Source organism: Hippopotamus amphibius, chromosome 1 (genome assembly GCF_030028045.1).
Source record: "Hippopotamus amphibius kiboko isolate mHipAmp2 chromosome 1, mHipAmp2.hap2, whole genome shotgun sequence".
Lineage (NCBI taxonomy): Eukaryota > Metazoa > Chordata > Mammalia > Artiodactyla > Hippopotamidae > Hippopotamus > Hippopotamus amphibius.
Window position 1 is genome coordinate 35,318,788 of NC_080186.1, and position 14,061 is coordinate 35,332,848.

Sequence of the window (14,061 nt, forward strand, 5' to 3'; positions counted from 1 at the left end):
GGTGGCATTTTTTTTTTTTTTTCAGTTCAATCACTTTTCTAGTTCAGCCTCAGGGAATTCCACCTTTATGTGTTTTCGGTCCAAACTCCTTGCCTTCTTACACTCAACCCCTATCCTCTGCATTTTGCTATGCCACCAGGGATTGGCAGATGTCACCAGGCAAACACCAGCTCCACTTGAAATTTTTCTGGAGTGAAGCTTTCTTCTTATTTCTGACAATTTCCTTTCCTTTTCTGACATTGCCATGCCTTTAAAAAGAAAGATGCTTTTTGGTATTTCATCCAGCATTTTAAGTGCTCTATACTAAGAGGTTTCTCCAGACAGCTATTGCTAGAAATAGACTATATTTTTACCCATCTGGAATTTATTTTTATATGTGGTGTGAGGCAGAGGTCTAAGAACTCTGCCACCATTTTTACTGTTCCTCCTTTTTCTTCAGAAGTAGTATCTTTAAATCAACGTTTAAAACAGTATTTCTTCCCTGTTGCTCATTGCCAGCTGGGTATCTAAAAGAGTCATAGAAACCTACTTTTAAGTGAAATATTTCTAAAATAAAAAGCTATAATACTTTTGGATCCCTTAGTGACTCTGGGTTTTTTACTCCTATATTTTGCTTTATGAATAAACCCAAAATCTGTATAACAAAGTTTTTTCTAACAATCCAATTTCATCATTTGATCAGAGGGAAAAGGGAGCTAGGTCTTCTGATATACACATAAGCAAACGCAGGTCAACAACATTTTGCATTTTTTTAAAAATCACAAATTTTAAAAAATAAAGAATTCATAACATTTATAGTTTCTCAAAACTATAAAACATACTGGAATAGAATTTAACATCAATTTAAAGACCAAGTCAACTTTCTATCAGCTAAATTCATACCAATGGATGGAAAACAGAAGATGTTGCAAAATAGTTTGCCACATGTTTTTTCATTTAAGTGGAGAGAATACACTGCTCAGCCCCAATCACATATAGACAAACATTAGAAAGAAAACAACTGTTGCAGTTTTCACAACATAAATTTATATTTTCAGTCATGTTAAATTGTTACTTGGGAAGCATAATCCCAGGGAAACAATAACTTCTGAAGCTCTATAAAGAGTTTTTTAATTTGATTAGCTCTCAATCAAGCTAAAAATATCAAAGAAGACCTCTAGAACAAAGCTCTTTATTCAAAATATCAATCCCACTTAGAAGGAAAGATATGAGGGGGAATGTTAAACGTATTTTTAAGGATGCTTTTTTATTTTAATCATTGAATGCAACTCTTGGGGGGAAAAGACCTCCTGGTTCTTCAATTTAGGTAAAATTTATGTACAATAAAATGCTCAGATTTTAATGTGTTTGACAAGAATATACAGCCAAGTAATCATCACAATCAAAACAGTAAACATTTCCATTACAAAAGAACATTCGTTCGTGCCCTGCCCATTCCAGTCATCCTCCCATCTTACCCAAAAGGTAAATACCACTCTCATTTCTATTGTCGTAGCTTAGTTTGTCTCAATCAAACATTGGAAAACTTTTCTGTAAAGGGACAGATAGTAAACGTTTTAGGTTTTGCAGGGCACATACAATTTCTGTCACTACTACTTCTCCTCCTCCTCCTTTACAACCCTCTAAGACTGTAAAAACCATTCTTAACTCAAGGTTATACAAAAACAGACATTGGGCTAGATTTGATCAATGGGCCACTGTCTAGAAGCCCAGATAAATGGAATCCTACTTTTTTGATGTGGCTTCTTTCATTTATCATGCTTTCAAGAGTCAATGCATTTTATTGCATGTATCAATAATGTGTCCTTTTAATGATTGTTGGATTTGATGATTTTCTGTATTTGTCTGTTTCTCTTTCATTTGTTTCCACCCTTATCTCTATTATTTCCTTTATCCGCCTTACTGTGAGTGTAATTTGTTTTTTTTACCATTTAAGGTGGAGGCGTAGATAATTGATTTTAACATTTGTTCTTTTCCAATATTAGTATCTAAAGCTATAAATTTCCTTCTAAGCGTTGCTTTAGCTGCATCCCCCAAATTTTGGTGTAAGTTCATTATCATTTAGTTCGAACTATTTTTGAATATCCCTTTTAATTTCTTATTGACCTACGGATTTAAAGGGTGTTCTTTAATATCCAAATGTTTGGGTATTTTCTGGTTTTTCTAATTTATTTTTATTTGTTTCTAATTTAATTCCATGGTGATCACAGAACATACCCTGTATGCTTTCAGTCCTTTGAAATTCATTGAGATTTGTCTTAATGCCCAGCATATGGTCTACCTTGGTAAATGTTCCTTGTGCACTTGAAAAGAAAGTGTATTCTGGAGTCATATCAGTGTTATATAAATGTTGATTAGGTCAAATTGTTGATAACATTCAAACTTCCTGTATCCTTTCTATTTTTAGTGCACGTTTTATCAATTACTGAGGGGACACAATAATTTTAGATATGTACATGCACTTGTATCAGTCAGCTTGGGCTGCCATAGCAAAATACCACAGACTGGGTGGCTTAAACAATAGACCTTTATTTCTCACAGTTCTGGAGGCTGGGAAGTCCAAGATCACAGTGCTAGAGCCCTCTTCCTGGCTTTTAGACAGCCAGCCTTCTTGGTGTATCCTCACATGGTAGAGAGAGAGTTCTGGTTTCTTCCTCTTCTTATAAAAACACAAATCCCATCACTGGGGCCCCACACTCATGACCTCATCTGATCCTAATTAACAAAATTCCCTACCTCCAAATACCAACACTTTGGAAATTAAGGCTTCAACATATAAATTTTGGGGAGACACAACATTTAACCCATAGTAGCACCTAACAATAAAGCTTAAAAATACGGAAGGCCAAAATTGACAGAGCTATCAGGAGACCTAGTCAAATTCAGTTATTGGAGATTTCAGCACCATCTCTCTTGAAAAGTAGATCCTCTTATCATTAAGAAATGATGTCTTTACCTCTGATAATAGTCCTTGCCTTAAAGTTTACTTTTTCCAATATTAAAATGGCCACACCAGCTCTTCTACCTCCAGTCAAGATCAAGTACCAGGGATCAGATTTACCCCCTCACCTGAAACAGACAAAATATATGGAACAAGTTTTCAAGACACTGTACATCAAGCAAAAAAAGAAGTGATCCTTGAGAATGGGAAACAAATGAGGTAAATCCTATGATTTCCCAAACTTACTGCCTTCAAAGAGTTTCTAGGCCATGGAATAAGTAGGGGGAAATTTGCAGAACCTAGAGATATCCTGAGTTGAGAGGATGGAACTGAGAGTCTGGTGACAAGGCAACTAGAGTTTATAGGACAGAATACAAAAGAGTGGAGTGATGTGCAAAGAGAGAACCCTGAAGATTTACAGAGGATCCCACTCCAGTAGTCAACACATATACTGGTCAGTACATGTGTGTGAGGAAACTTCCTAGGACTGGAGAAGGAACCATCCAAAAGGATTAGAGGGAACAGCACCTGGCACTCACACAAGGCCAGACTGGAAAATTCTAAATTCACCAGGCATTGGGCAGAGTACTCAAGCATTGTGTAGAATGCCTCAGGAGTGGGGAAAAATTAGCCTTGGACTGAGCACTGCGGCAAACCTACCCAATGAATCATAATAAAAGCAAGACCTGAAAGGACCAAACTGTTTAAAAGTAACTAAGTTGCATCCCAGAACAAAGTTCAAGAAGAATTAAAGGGTCCTGCTTTTTTAAATCTAGTCTGTCAATTTCCACCTTTGAATCAGGATATTTAGTCCATCTACAGTTAATGTAATTATGACATGGTTGGGTTTTAGGTAAACATCCTATTATTTGTTTTCTATGTATTCCCTATATTTTTTGTTCCTTTGTTCTTTCTTTTCTACCTTCTTTTGGATTAATCAAGTATTTTTAGCATTCCATTTTTATCTTCTCCATTGAATTTTTTAAAAAATAGAGTTTTAGGGACTTCCCTGGTGGTGCAGTGGTTGAGAATCTGCCTGTCAATGCAGAGGACACGGATTTGAGGAAGAATCTTCCTGGTTCAGGAAGACCCCACATGCCATGGAGCAATTAAGCCTGTACGTCACAGCTACTGAGCCCACATGCCACAACTACTGAAGCCCACGTGCCTAGAGCCCATGCTCTGCAACAAGAGAAGTCACCACAATGAGAAGCCTGCACACTGCAATGAAGACTCAATACAGCCAAAAATAAAATAAACGAATTTTTAAAAATAGAGCTTTACTGATAGCTAATTTACATGCCATACAACTCACCTATTTAAAGTACAGTTGACCCTTGAACGACACAAGTTTAAACTGTACAGGTCCACTTATGTGCAGATTTTTCATGATCCCTGGTTGGTTGAATCCATGGATGTGGAACCATGGATACAGAGGGCCAAATGTAATTTTCTGCATGGATTTTTGACTGTGCAGGTATATGTCCCTAAGCCTTGTGTTGTTCAAGGGTCAAATGTATACAATTCAGTGGTTTTAAGAATATTCACAGAGTTGTGCAACCAACACCTCAGACAATTTTAGAACATTTTCATTACTCCCCCCCAAAAAACCCACATACCATTTAGCTCCCTTCCCTCTGCTGCCAGCCCTCTTCTAGCCCTAGTCAACAACTAAATGGCTTTCTAGCTCTAGAATTGCCTGTACTGAACATTTCATATAAATGGAATCATACACTTTGTGGCCTTCTGTGTCTGGCTTCTCACTTAGCATTATGTTTTCAAGATTCATCCACATTGTACCATGGATCAGTATTTCATTCTTTTTTTAATGGTGAAATAATATTCCATTGTATGGATAAGCCAAATTTTATTTACCCATTCTTCAGTTGATGGACACTAAGCTGTTTCCACTCTTTGGCTATACTGAATAATACTGCTGTGAACATTTGTGTATAAGTTTTTGAATGTATATATGTTTTCATTTCTCTTGGGCATATACCTAGGAGTTTAAGTGTTAGGTCATATGGTAACCCTGTGTTTAAACTTTTGAAAAACTGCCAGATTGTTTTCCAAAGTGACCCATTTTATATTACCAGCAATATATAAGGGTTACAATTTCCTACATCCTCACCAATACTTGTTATTATCTGTTTTTTTTTTAATTATTATTATAGCCATCCTAGCAAAAGTGAAATGGTATCTCAATTGGGTTTTTTGTTTTGCTTTGTTTTTGTTTTGTTCTGTTTTATTTATTTATTGGCTGCGTTGGGTCTTCGTTGCTGCACACGGGCTTTCTCTAGTTGCTGTGAGCGGGGGCTACTTTTCATTGTGGTGCGCAGGCTCCTCTTTGTAGTGGCTTCTTTTGTTGTGGAGCACAGGCCCTAGGCGCGTGGGCTTCAATAGTTGCAGCACATGGGCTCAGTAGTTGTGGCTCACAGGCTCTGGAGCACAGGCTCAATAGTTGTGGCGCACAGGCTTAGTTGCTCCGTGGCATGTGGAATCTTCCCAGGGCAGGGCTCGAACCCATGTCCCCTGCATTGGCAGGCAGATTCTTTACCACTGTGCCACCTAGGAAGTCCTCAATTGGGTTTTGATTTGCATTTTCCTGATAGTTAAGGATGTTGAGATCTTCTCATGTGCTATTGGCCATTCATATATCTTCTTTGGAGTCTTTGGGGTTTTTTATCTATTCTTCTTTGTTATTATTTAGTGGTTTCTCTAGGGATTACAATATTCATCCATAACTTACCATAATCTTTGCTGAATTAATACTATATCACATCATACACAGGGTAGTATACAATGGTATAATTCCATTTACACCTTATATTCTGTGCTATATTTCATAAGAACAATATTTTATAAACCCCGCAATACATTGTTAACATTTGCTTTAAACAGACAACTGACTTTTAAAGAATTTCAAAAATAAAAATAATTGTTTTATTTTTAAACATATTTATTCCCTTTCCACTACTCTTTATTCCTCCCTGTAGATCTAGTTTTCCATCTGATAACACTTTCTTTCCACCTGAAGAACTTTCTTTAGTACTTCTTTTCTTAAAAGGAGTATGGAATGCCTCACTAATTTGCATGTTATCCTTTTGCAGGGGCCATGCTAATCTTCTCTGTATCATTCCAGTTGTAGTATATGTGCTGCTGAAGTGAGCACTCTTTAGTACTTCTTGCCGTGTAGTTTGTGTACAATGAATTCTTTCAACTTTTGCTTATCCGAAAATGTCTTTATTTCACCTTCATTTTAAAAATATATTTCACTCAATATAAAATTCTACTTTGACAACCTTTTTTCTTCCAGCACTTTAAAAATATCATTTCATTGTCTTCTGGACTTTTATTGTTTTCTGATGAGAAGTCAGCCGACATTCTTATAATTGTTCCCCTGTGTCCTTTTTCTCTGGCTGCTTTTAAGATTTTTTTCTGTATTTTTGCTTTTCAGCAGTTTGACCATGATATGCATACGTGTGATTTTCTTTGTATTTATCCAGCTTGGGAATTTCTGACCTTCCTGGATTAGGGGTTGCTATATATTTTTAATCAAATTTAAGACATTTTAAGGCAAAACTTCTTTGAATAGAATTCAGGGGCTTCCCTGGTGGTCCAGTGGTTAGGAATCCTCACTTCGGCAGCAGAGAACATGGGTTTGATCCCTGGTCAGGAAACTAAGATCCCGCATGGTGCATGTGCGGTCACTAACTAACTAACTAACTAACTAAATAAGTAAGTAAGTAAAATAGAGAATTCAAATGTGTTTTCTCTTCCATTCTATTTCTCTTCTCATTGTGGAACTCCAGTTATATGGTTATTACCTCTTGTTGTTCTCTCTCTCTTTTTTTTAAACCTTTTTTTTCTCTCTGTGCTTCAGTCTAGGTTATATATATTGACCTGTCTTCAGGTTCCCTAATATTTGATTCTGTCTTGTCCAATCTTCTTATTTTTAACTGAGATGTATTTAGATACTGTAAAATTCACCTTTTTAGAGTGTACAGTTATTGGGTTTGTTTTTCTTGTAATGTATTCCAAAGGTTGTGCAATCACCATCATGATCTAATTCCAGAATATTGTCATTACCTTAAAAAGAAATCCCATTGCCATTAGCAGTCACTTCTTATATTCCCCTTCCCCCATCCCTGCCAACCTAATTTACTCTCTGCCTCTAGAAATATGCCAATTTTGGACATTTTATATAAATAGAATCATAAAATATTTTGCTTTTTGTGTCTAGCTTCTTTTACTTAATCATATTTTTTTCAGGGTTCATCCATGTAGTAATATGAATCAGTAATTCATTCCATTTTTGTGATTGAATAATATTCCATTGTATAGGTATACATATTTTGTTTATCCATTTATTAGTTGATGAACATTTGGGTTATTCCCACCTTTTAGCTATTATGAATGATGCCACTATGAACATTCATGTATACATTTTATGTGGACATTTTATGTGGACATATGTTTTCATTTCTCTTGGATATGTACCTCTGAGTGGAATTACTGGATCATACAGTAACTCTGTGTTTAACTTTTTAATGAATTGCCAAGCTGTTTTCCACAACAAGTACACAATTTTACATTCAGATCAGCATTGTATGAGGGTTCCAATTTCTCTGCAGCTGTGCCAACATTTGCTATTGTCCTTTTAAAGTTATTATAGCCATTCTAGTGAGTGTAAAGTGACATATTATAGTCTTAATTTGCATTTCCCTGGTGAGTAATGATGTCAAGCATCTTTTTGTGTACTTATTGGCCATTTCTAGATCTTCTTTGGAGAAATATCTATTCAGATCCTTTGGGTTGTTTTGGGTGAAAAATAACCCAGTTTTTGAACTTCCCTGGTGGCGCAGTGGTTGAAAATCTGCCTGCCAATGCAAGGGACATGAGTTTGATCCCTGGTCTGGGAACATCCCACATGCCGCGCGCGGAGCAGCTAAGCCCGTGCACCACAACTACTGAGCCTGTGCTCTAGAGCCTGTGAGCCACAACTACTGAGCCCACGCACCTAGAGCCTGAGCTTCTCAACAAGAGAAGCCACTGCAGTGAGAAGCCCTCGCACCGCAATGAAGAGTAGCCCCCTGCTTGCCGCAACTAGAGAAGAGCCCGTGCACAGCAATGAAGACCCAACACAGCCAAAAATAAATTAATTAATTAAAATAAAAAATATAACCCAATTTTAAGTTGGATTATTTGTCCTTTTTTATTATTGAGTTGTAAGAGTTTTTTTTTGTGTATTCTAGATAAAAGTCCTTTGTCAGATGTATGATTTACAAATACTTTCTCCTATTCTGTGGGTTGTCTTTTCATTTTCTTTGTGCAAAAGTTTTTAATCTCAAGGAAGTCCAACTTATCTATTTTTTTCTTAGGTTGCTTGTGCTTTAGTTGCCATATTTAACAAACCATTGCCTAATCCAAGGGCATAAAGATTTACTCCTATATTTTCTTTTAAGAGTTTTATAGTTTTAGCTGTTATATTAAGATCTTAGATCCATTTTGAGTTAATTTTTTTTGTCTGGTGTGACGTAGGAGTCCGATTCATTCTTTCGCTTATGGATAATCAACCGTCCCACCACTATTTGTTGAAAAGACTGCTCTTTCTCCCATTGAATGGTCTTGGCATCCTTGTGAAAAATCAGTTGACTGTAGACTCTCAATTCTATTCCATTGATCTATATGGCTATCTTTATGCCAGTACCACACTGTCTTGACGTCTCAATTACTAAAATTTGTAGTAAGTTTTGAAATTGGAAAGTGTGAATCCTTCAACTTTGGTCTTCCTTTTCAAGATTGTTTTGGCTATTTGGGGTCCTTTATACTTCCATATTAATTTTAGGATCATCTTATCAATTTCTACAAAAGAGTTGTTGGAATTTTGATAGGGATTGCATTAAATCTCTAGACCAATTTGGAGAATATTGCCAACTTAACAATATTAAGTCTTCCAAGCCATGAAAATGGGATGTTTTTCTATTTAGTTAGATCTCCTTTAATTTCTTTCAACAATGTTTTGCAGTCTTCAGTGTAGAAGTCTTACACATATTTCATTACATTTATACCTAAGTATTGTATTCATTTTAATGCTATCATGAATAAAATTGTTTTTTCAATTTCATTTTTAGGGTTCATTGTTATATAGAAATATAGTTGATTTGTCTCTTGATCTTGTATTTTGATCTTGAATCCTCCACACTTGTTTAACCCATTTTTTAGTTCTAATAGTTTTTAGTGGATTCTTTAGGATTTTCTGTATATAATACTATTTCATCTACAAATAAAGATAGTTTTACTTCTACCTTAACAATCTTGATGGCTTTTATTTCTTTTCCTGCCCAACTGCCCTGGCTAGTATCTGTAGTACAATGTTGAATAAAGTGACAAGAGCAGATATCCTTGTCTGCTCTTGTTTCTGATTATCTTGTTTCTGATTTTAGAGGGAAAGCATCTAGTATTTCATCATTAAGTATGATGTTAACTGTGGGTTTTTCATAGATGCCTCATATAATGTTGAGGGAGTTCTCTTATATTCCTAATTTGGTCAGTGTTTTATCATGAAAAGGGGTAGGAGTTTGTCAAATTTTTTTGTGCCTATTGATCATGCAATTTTTGTTTTTTATTCAATTTATATGGTATATTACATTAATTGATTTTTTAGCTTTAAATTAACCTTGCATTCCTGGGATAAATTCCCACTTGGTCAAGTGTATAATTCTTTTTATATGTTGCTGGATCAGATTGTTATTATTTTGTTGAGGATTCCTGTATCCATTTTCATAAGACACATTAGTCTGTAGTTTCCTTGTGGTATTTTTGTCTGGTTTTGGTATTAGGATAGTACTTGCCACATGGAATGAGTTGAAAACTGTTTCTTTCTATTTTTTGGAAGAGTTTGTGAAAAAGTGGTATTAATTCTTTAAATGTTTGGTAGAATTCACTAGTGAAGCCATCTGGGCCTGAGCTTTTTTGTGTGGACAGTTGTTTTTTTTTAATTACTAATTCACTCTCTTTACTTATGTATCTATTGAGACTATCTGTTCCTTTTTTTTTTTTTTTACATAAATAGTTCTATTTTGTTTTTATTTTTTTTTTTAATTTTTTGGCACACGGGCTTAGTTGCTCCGTGGCATGTGGGATCTTCCTGGAGCTGGGATCGAACCCGTGACCTCTGCATTGTCAGGCAGATTCTTAACCACTGCGCCACCTAGGAAGCCCTATCTGTTCCTTTTTTAATAAATTTATTTATTTTATTTATTTATTGGCTTCATTGAGTCTTCGTCACAGTGTGCGGGCTTCTCACTGCAGTGTCTTCTCTTGTTGTGGAACATGGGCTCTAGGCACGTGGGCTTCAGTAGTTGTGGTATGAGGGTTCAGTAGCTGTGGCGCACCGGCTTAGTTGCTCTGCAGCATGTGGGATCTTCCCGGACCAGGGATCAAACCCGTGTCCTCTGAACTGGCAGGCAGATTCTTTTTATTTTATTTATTTTTAAAGCTCTTTATTGGAATATAATTGCTTTACACTCTTGTGCCAGTTTTTGAGGTACACCAAAGTGAATCAGCTGTATTTATACATATATCCCCATATCCCCTCCCTCCCACGACTCCCTCCCACTCTCCCTATCCTGGCCCTCTAAGTCATCACCCATCATCGAGTTTATCTCCCTATGTCATGCAGGAACTTCCCACTAGCTATCTATTTTACATTTGGTAGTGTATACATGTCAATGCTACTCTCTCACTTCGTCCCAGCTTCCCCTTTGCCCCACCCCCACCCCCACCCCGTGTCCTCAAGTCCGTTCTCTACATCTGCATCTTTATTCTTGCCCTGTCACTAGGTTCATCAGTACCATTTTTTTAGATTCCATATATATGAGTTAGCACACGGTATTTGTTTTTCTCTTTTTGGTTTACTTCACTCTGATATGACAGATTCTAGGTCTATCCATCGTGTTACAAATAACTCGATTTCATTCTTTTTTATGGCTGAGTAATATTCCATTGTATATATATGCCATATCTTCTTTATCCATTCATCTGTTCATGGGCATTTAGGTTGCTTCCATGTCCTGGCTATAGTAAATAGTGCTGGCAGGTGGATTCTTAACCACTGTGCCACCAGGGAAGTCCTGAGACTGTTTCTTCGTGAGTCAGTTTCAGTAGTTTGAGTCTTTCCACGGATTTGCACATGTAATCTAGATTATCTAATTGTTGACACACAATTGTTCATTGTATTCCTTATAATCCTTTTTATTTATATGTCAATAGTAATATCCCCATTTTTGTTCCTAGTTTTAATAATCTGAGTCTTCTCTGCTTTTTTCTTGGTGTGTCTAACTAAAGATTTGTAAATTTTGTTCATCTTTTTTTAAAAATCAATTTTTGGTTTTGTTGATTTTCTCTGATGATTTCTTATTCTGTATTTTGTTTATTTCTGGTTTAATCTTATTATTTCCTTTATTCTATTTGCTTTGGGTTTAATTTTCTCTTCTTTTTCTGGTTTCTTAAGGTGAAAGTCTGGATTATTGATTTGCAATCATTCTTTTTTTTTATTTTATTGAGGTACAGTTGATTTACATTGTTAATTTCTGCTGTATAGCAAAGTGACTCAGATATATATATGTGTGTGTGTATATATATGTATATATATATTCTTTTTCATATTCTTTTCCATTATGGTTTATCACAGGATATTGAATATAGTTTCCTGTGCTATACAGTAGGACCTTGTTGTTTATTCATCATGTATATAACAGTGTGCATCTGCTAACCCCAAACTCCCAATCCTTCCCTTCCCCGCTCCCCTTGGTGACCACAAGACTGTTCTCTATATCTGTGAGTTTGTTTCTGTTCTGTAGATATGTTCATTTGTGTTGTATTTTAGATTCCACATATAAGTGATATCATATGGTATTTGTCTTTCTCTTTCTGACTTACGTCACTTAGCATGATAATCTCTAGGATGATTTTACAATCGATAAGAAAACATGCTCTCATTATTTAACTGTAACATTTTGGTCCCTTTATTTGTGGTCCATATTGTAAAGAGCTTCTTAAATTGATGGACAATCATTCTTCTTTTTGAATATATATCTTTACATTATATCCCTCTGAGCACTATTTTCCTGCATCCCATAAGTTTTGATATGTTGTGTTTTTGTTTTCATTTCTCTCAAAGTAATTTCTAACTTACCTTGTGATTTCTTCTTTACCTATTGCATATTTGAGAGTGCATTGTTTAACTTCCACATATTTGTGAATTCCCACATTTTCTTCAGTTATTTCTAATTTTATTTCATTGTGCCCAGAACATACATTGTATGAGTTCAATCCTTTTAAATTTATTGTCTTGTTTTATTGCCTAACATACGGTCTGTTCTGGGGAATAATTCATGTGCACTTGAGAAGGACATGCATTTTGTTGTTGTTGAGTGGTATATTCTTTAGATGTCTGTCAGGTCAACTTGGTTTATAGTGTTGTTTAATTCTCCCATTTCTTTTCTGATCTTCTAATTGTCGGTTTTTACTTTTATAATGTGAAGCTATCTTTTAAGTTTGCTGGTTATTTCTTCTGCCAGCTGAAATTTGGTGTTGAAGACCTCTAGTGAATTTTCCATTTTAATTATATTTTTCAACTCCAGAATTTCTATTTGGTTATTTTTTATAATTGTCTCTTTGCTGATATTCTCCAAATGGTGATACATCATTTTCATAATTTCCTTTAGTTCTTTAGACATGGTTTCCTTCAGTGTTTTGAATATATTTAAAATAGTCCATTTTAAGTCTTGGTCTAGAAGTTTCAATATCCAGGCTTCTTCAGGGATAGTTTTTACTAATTCCCTTTTTCCTGTGAATACTTTTTTGTATTCCGACGTTGGGTTATCTGAGGGTTTGTTTCTATTGCCTTATTTTTTTTCTCTACTAAGAGGCGCATTTTCCTGTTTCATCATGTGTCCAATAATTTTTTTATCATATACTGTATATTTTAGGTAAAACATTGTGGAGATTCTGAATTCTGTTATCTTCCTCTGAAGAGAGTTGAGTTTTGTTCTAGTGGGCAGTTAAATTACTGGTACATCACCTTGAGCTTGTGGAAACTTGGTTTTATGTTTTATTATAATTCATTTTTTAAAAAAATTTGGCCTTATTCCTAGGGAGAATTCCCTGGTCCTGGTCACTGACCTTCTGGAATTTCAATGGAAAGCCTGTGGTACTCACAAAGTTCCCCAGCACAATGACACTCAAACTCCAAGCACTGCTTCACTTGAAGTGGAGAGCTGTGGAGGTCTCTGCTCAGCTCTTTCAGGCTTCTGGGAGTTATTTTCCCTTAATTTCTTTGGAGTCTCTCCACTCATGTAGTTTAGGAGTCAGCCAAGGATTTGAGGGAAATTTATGTACAGATTTGGTGCTCCACCTTAGCTCTCTCCTTCCTGGTTTTCCCTCCTCAAGTTCCCGCTTCTCTGACAGCCCTAAATTCTGTCCTCTGACTCCTCAGTCTACAGCTTTTTGTTTGTTCTCTAACTTCATGTTTTGCAAGAACTGGGAAATACTCTCTGAGGAGAAACCATATAAACATGGATCTCACCTAGCATGTTCTATTCTTTTAAGAATTGAATTCTCTAGGGTCTTCCTGTTTTTTGGTCATTCTCCAGTAGCATCAAGTCATTTAAAAAATATTTTGGCCAGAGTTGATAATTTTTATCTTCAAGAGAACAAATCTGATATAAACTATGCTGCCAACACCAAAAGTCTGGACCTTGTTCTTAAATTGTTACCCTCTTAATATTAGTTATAAAAGTTATTCATTTATTATCCATTTTATTATACAACTAATAAGTACTCTTATGTAAAATAATACAAGTAATACAGAGGTGTACAAAGGAAAAATTAATTTTTAAGTAATTAAAAAATAAATCACTTTAATTACCCCATCCCATATAGTTTGATATTTTTTCTTTATTCACACACATACAAATGCACATATATTATTTTAACATGAATGGTGTGATACTATACATGTTAGTTGGCAGTTTGCTCTTTTTTTCACTTATGTATTTAAAGGTTTTTCTATGAGTACATATTTATTCTTTCATCAAATATTCATAGGGCACTTG

The 14,061-nt window shown here is 35.4% G+C and overlaps 1 non-coding gene across 1 annotated transcript; it reads right to left on the reverse strand.

Annotated features, from left to right (window-relative positions):
* Positions 1–6,006: 6,006 nt before the first annotated feature.
* LOC130842549 (U6 spliceosomal RNA) lies at positions 6,007–6,113 on the reverse strand. Its single transcript, XR_009050468.1, has one exon. It is a non-coding gene; the product is annotated as a U6 spliceosomal RNA (small nuclear RNA).
* Between the last annotated feature and the right edge of the window lie 7,948 nt (positions 6,114–14,061).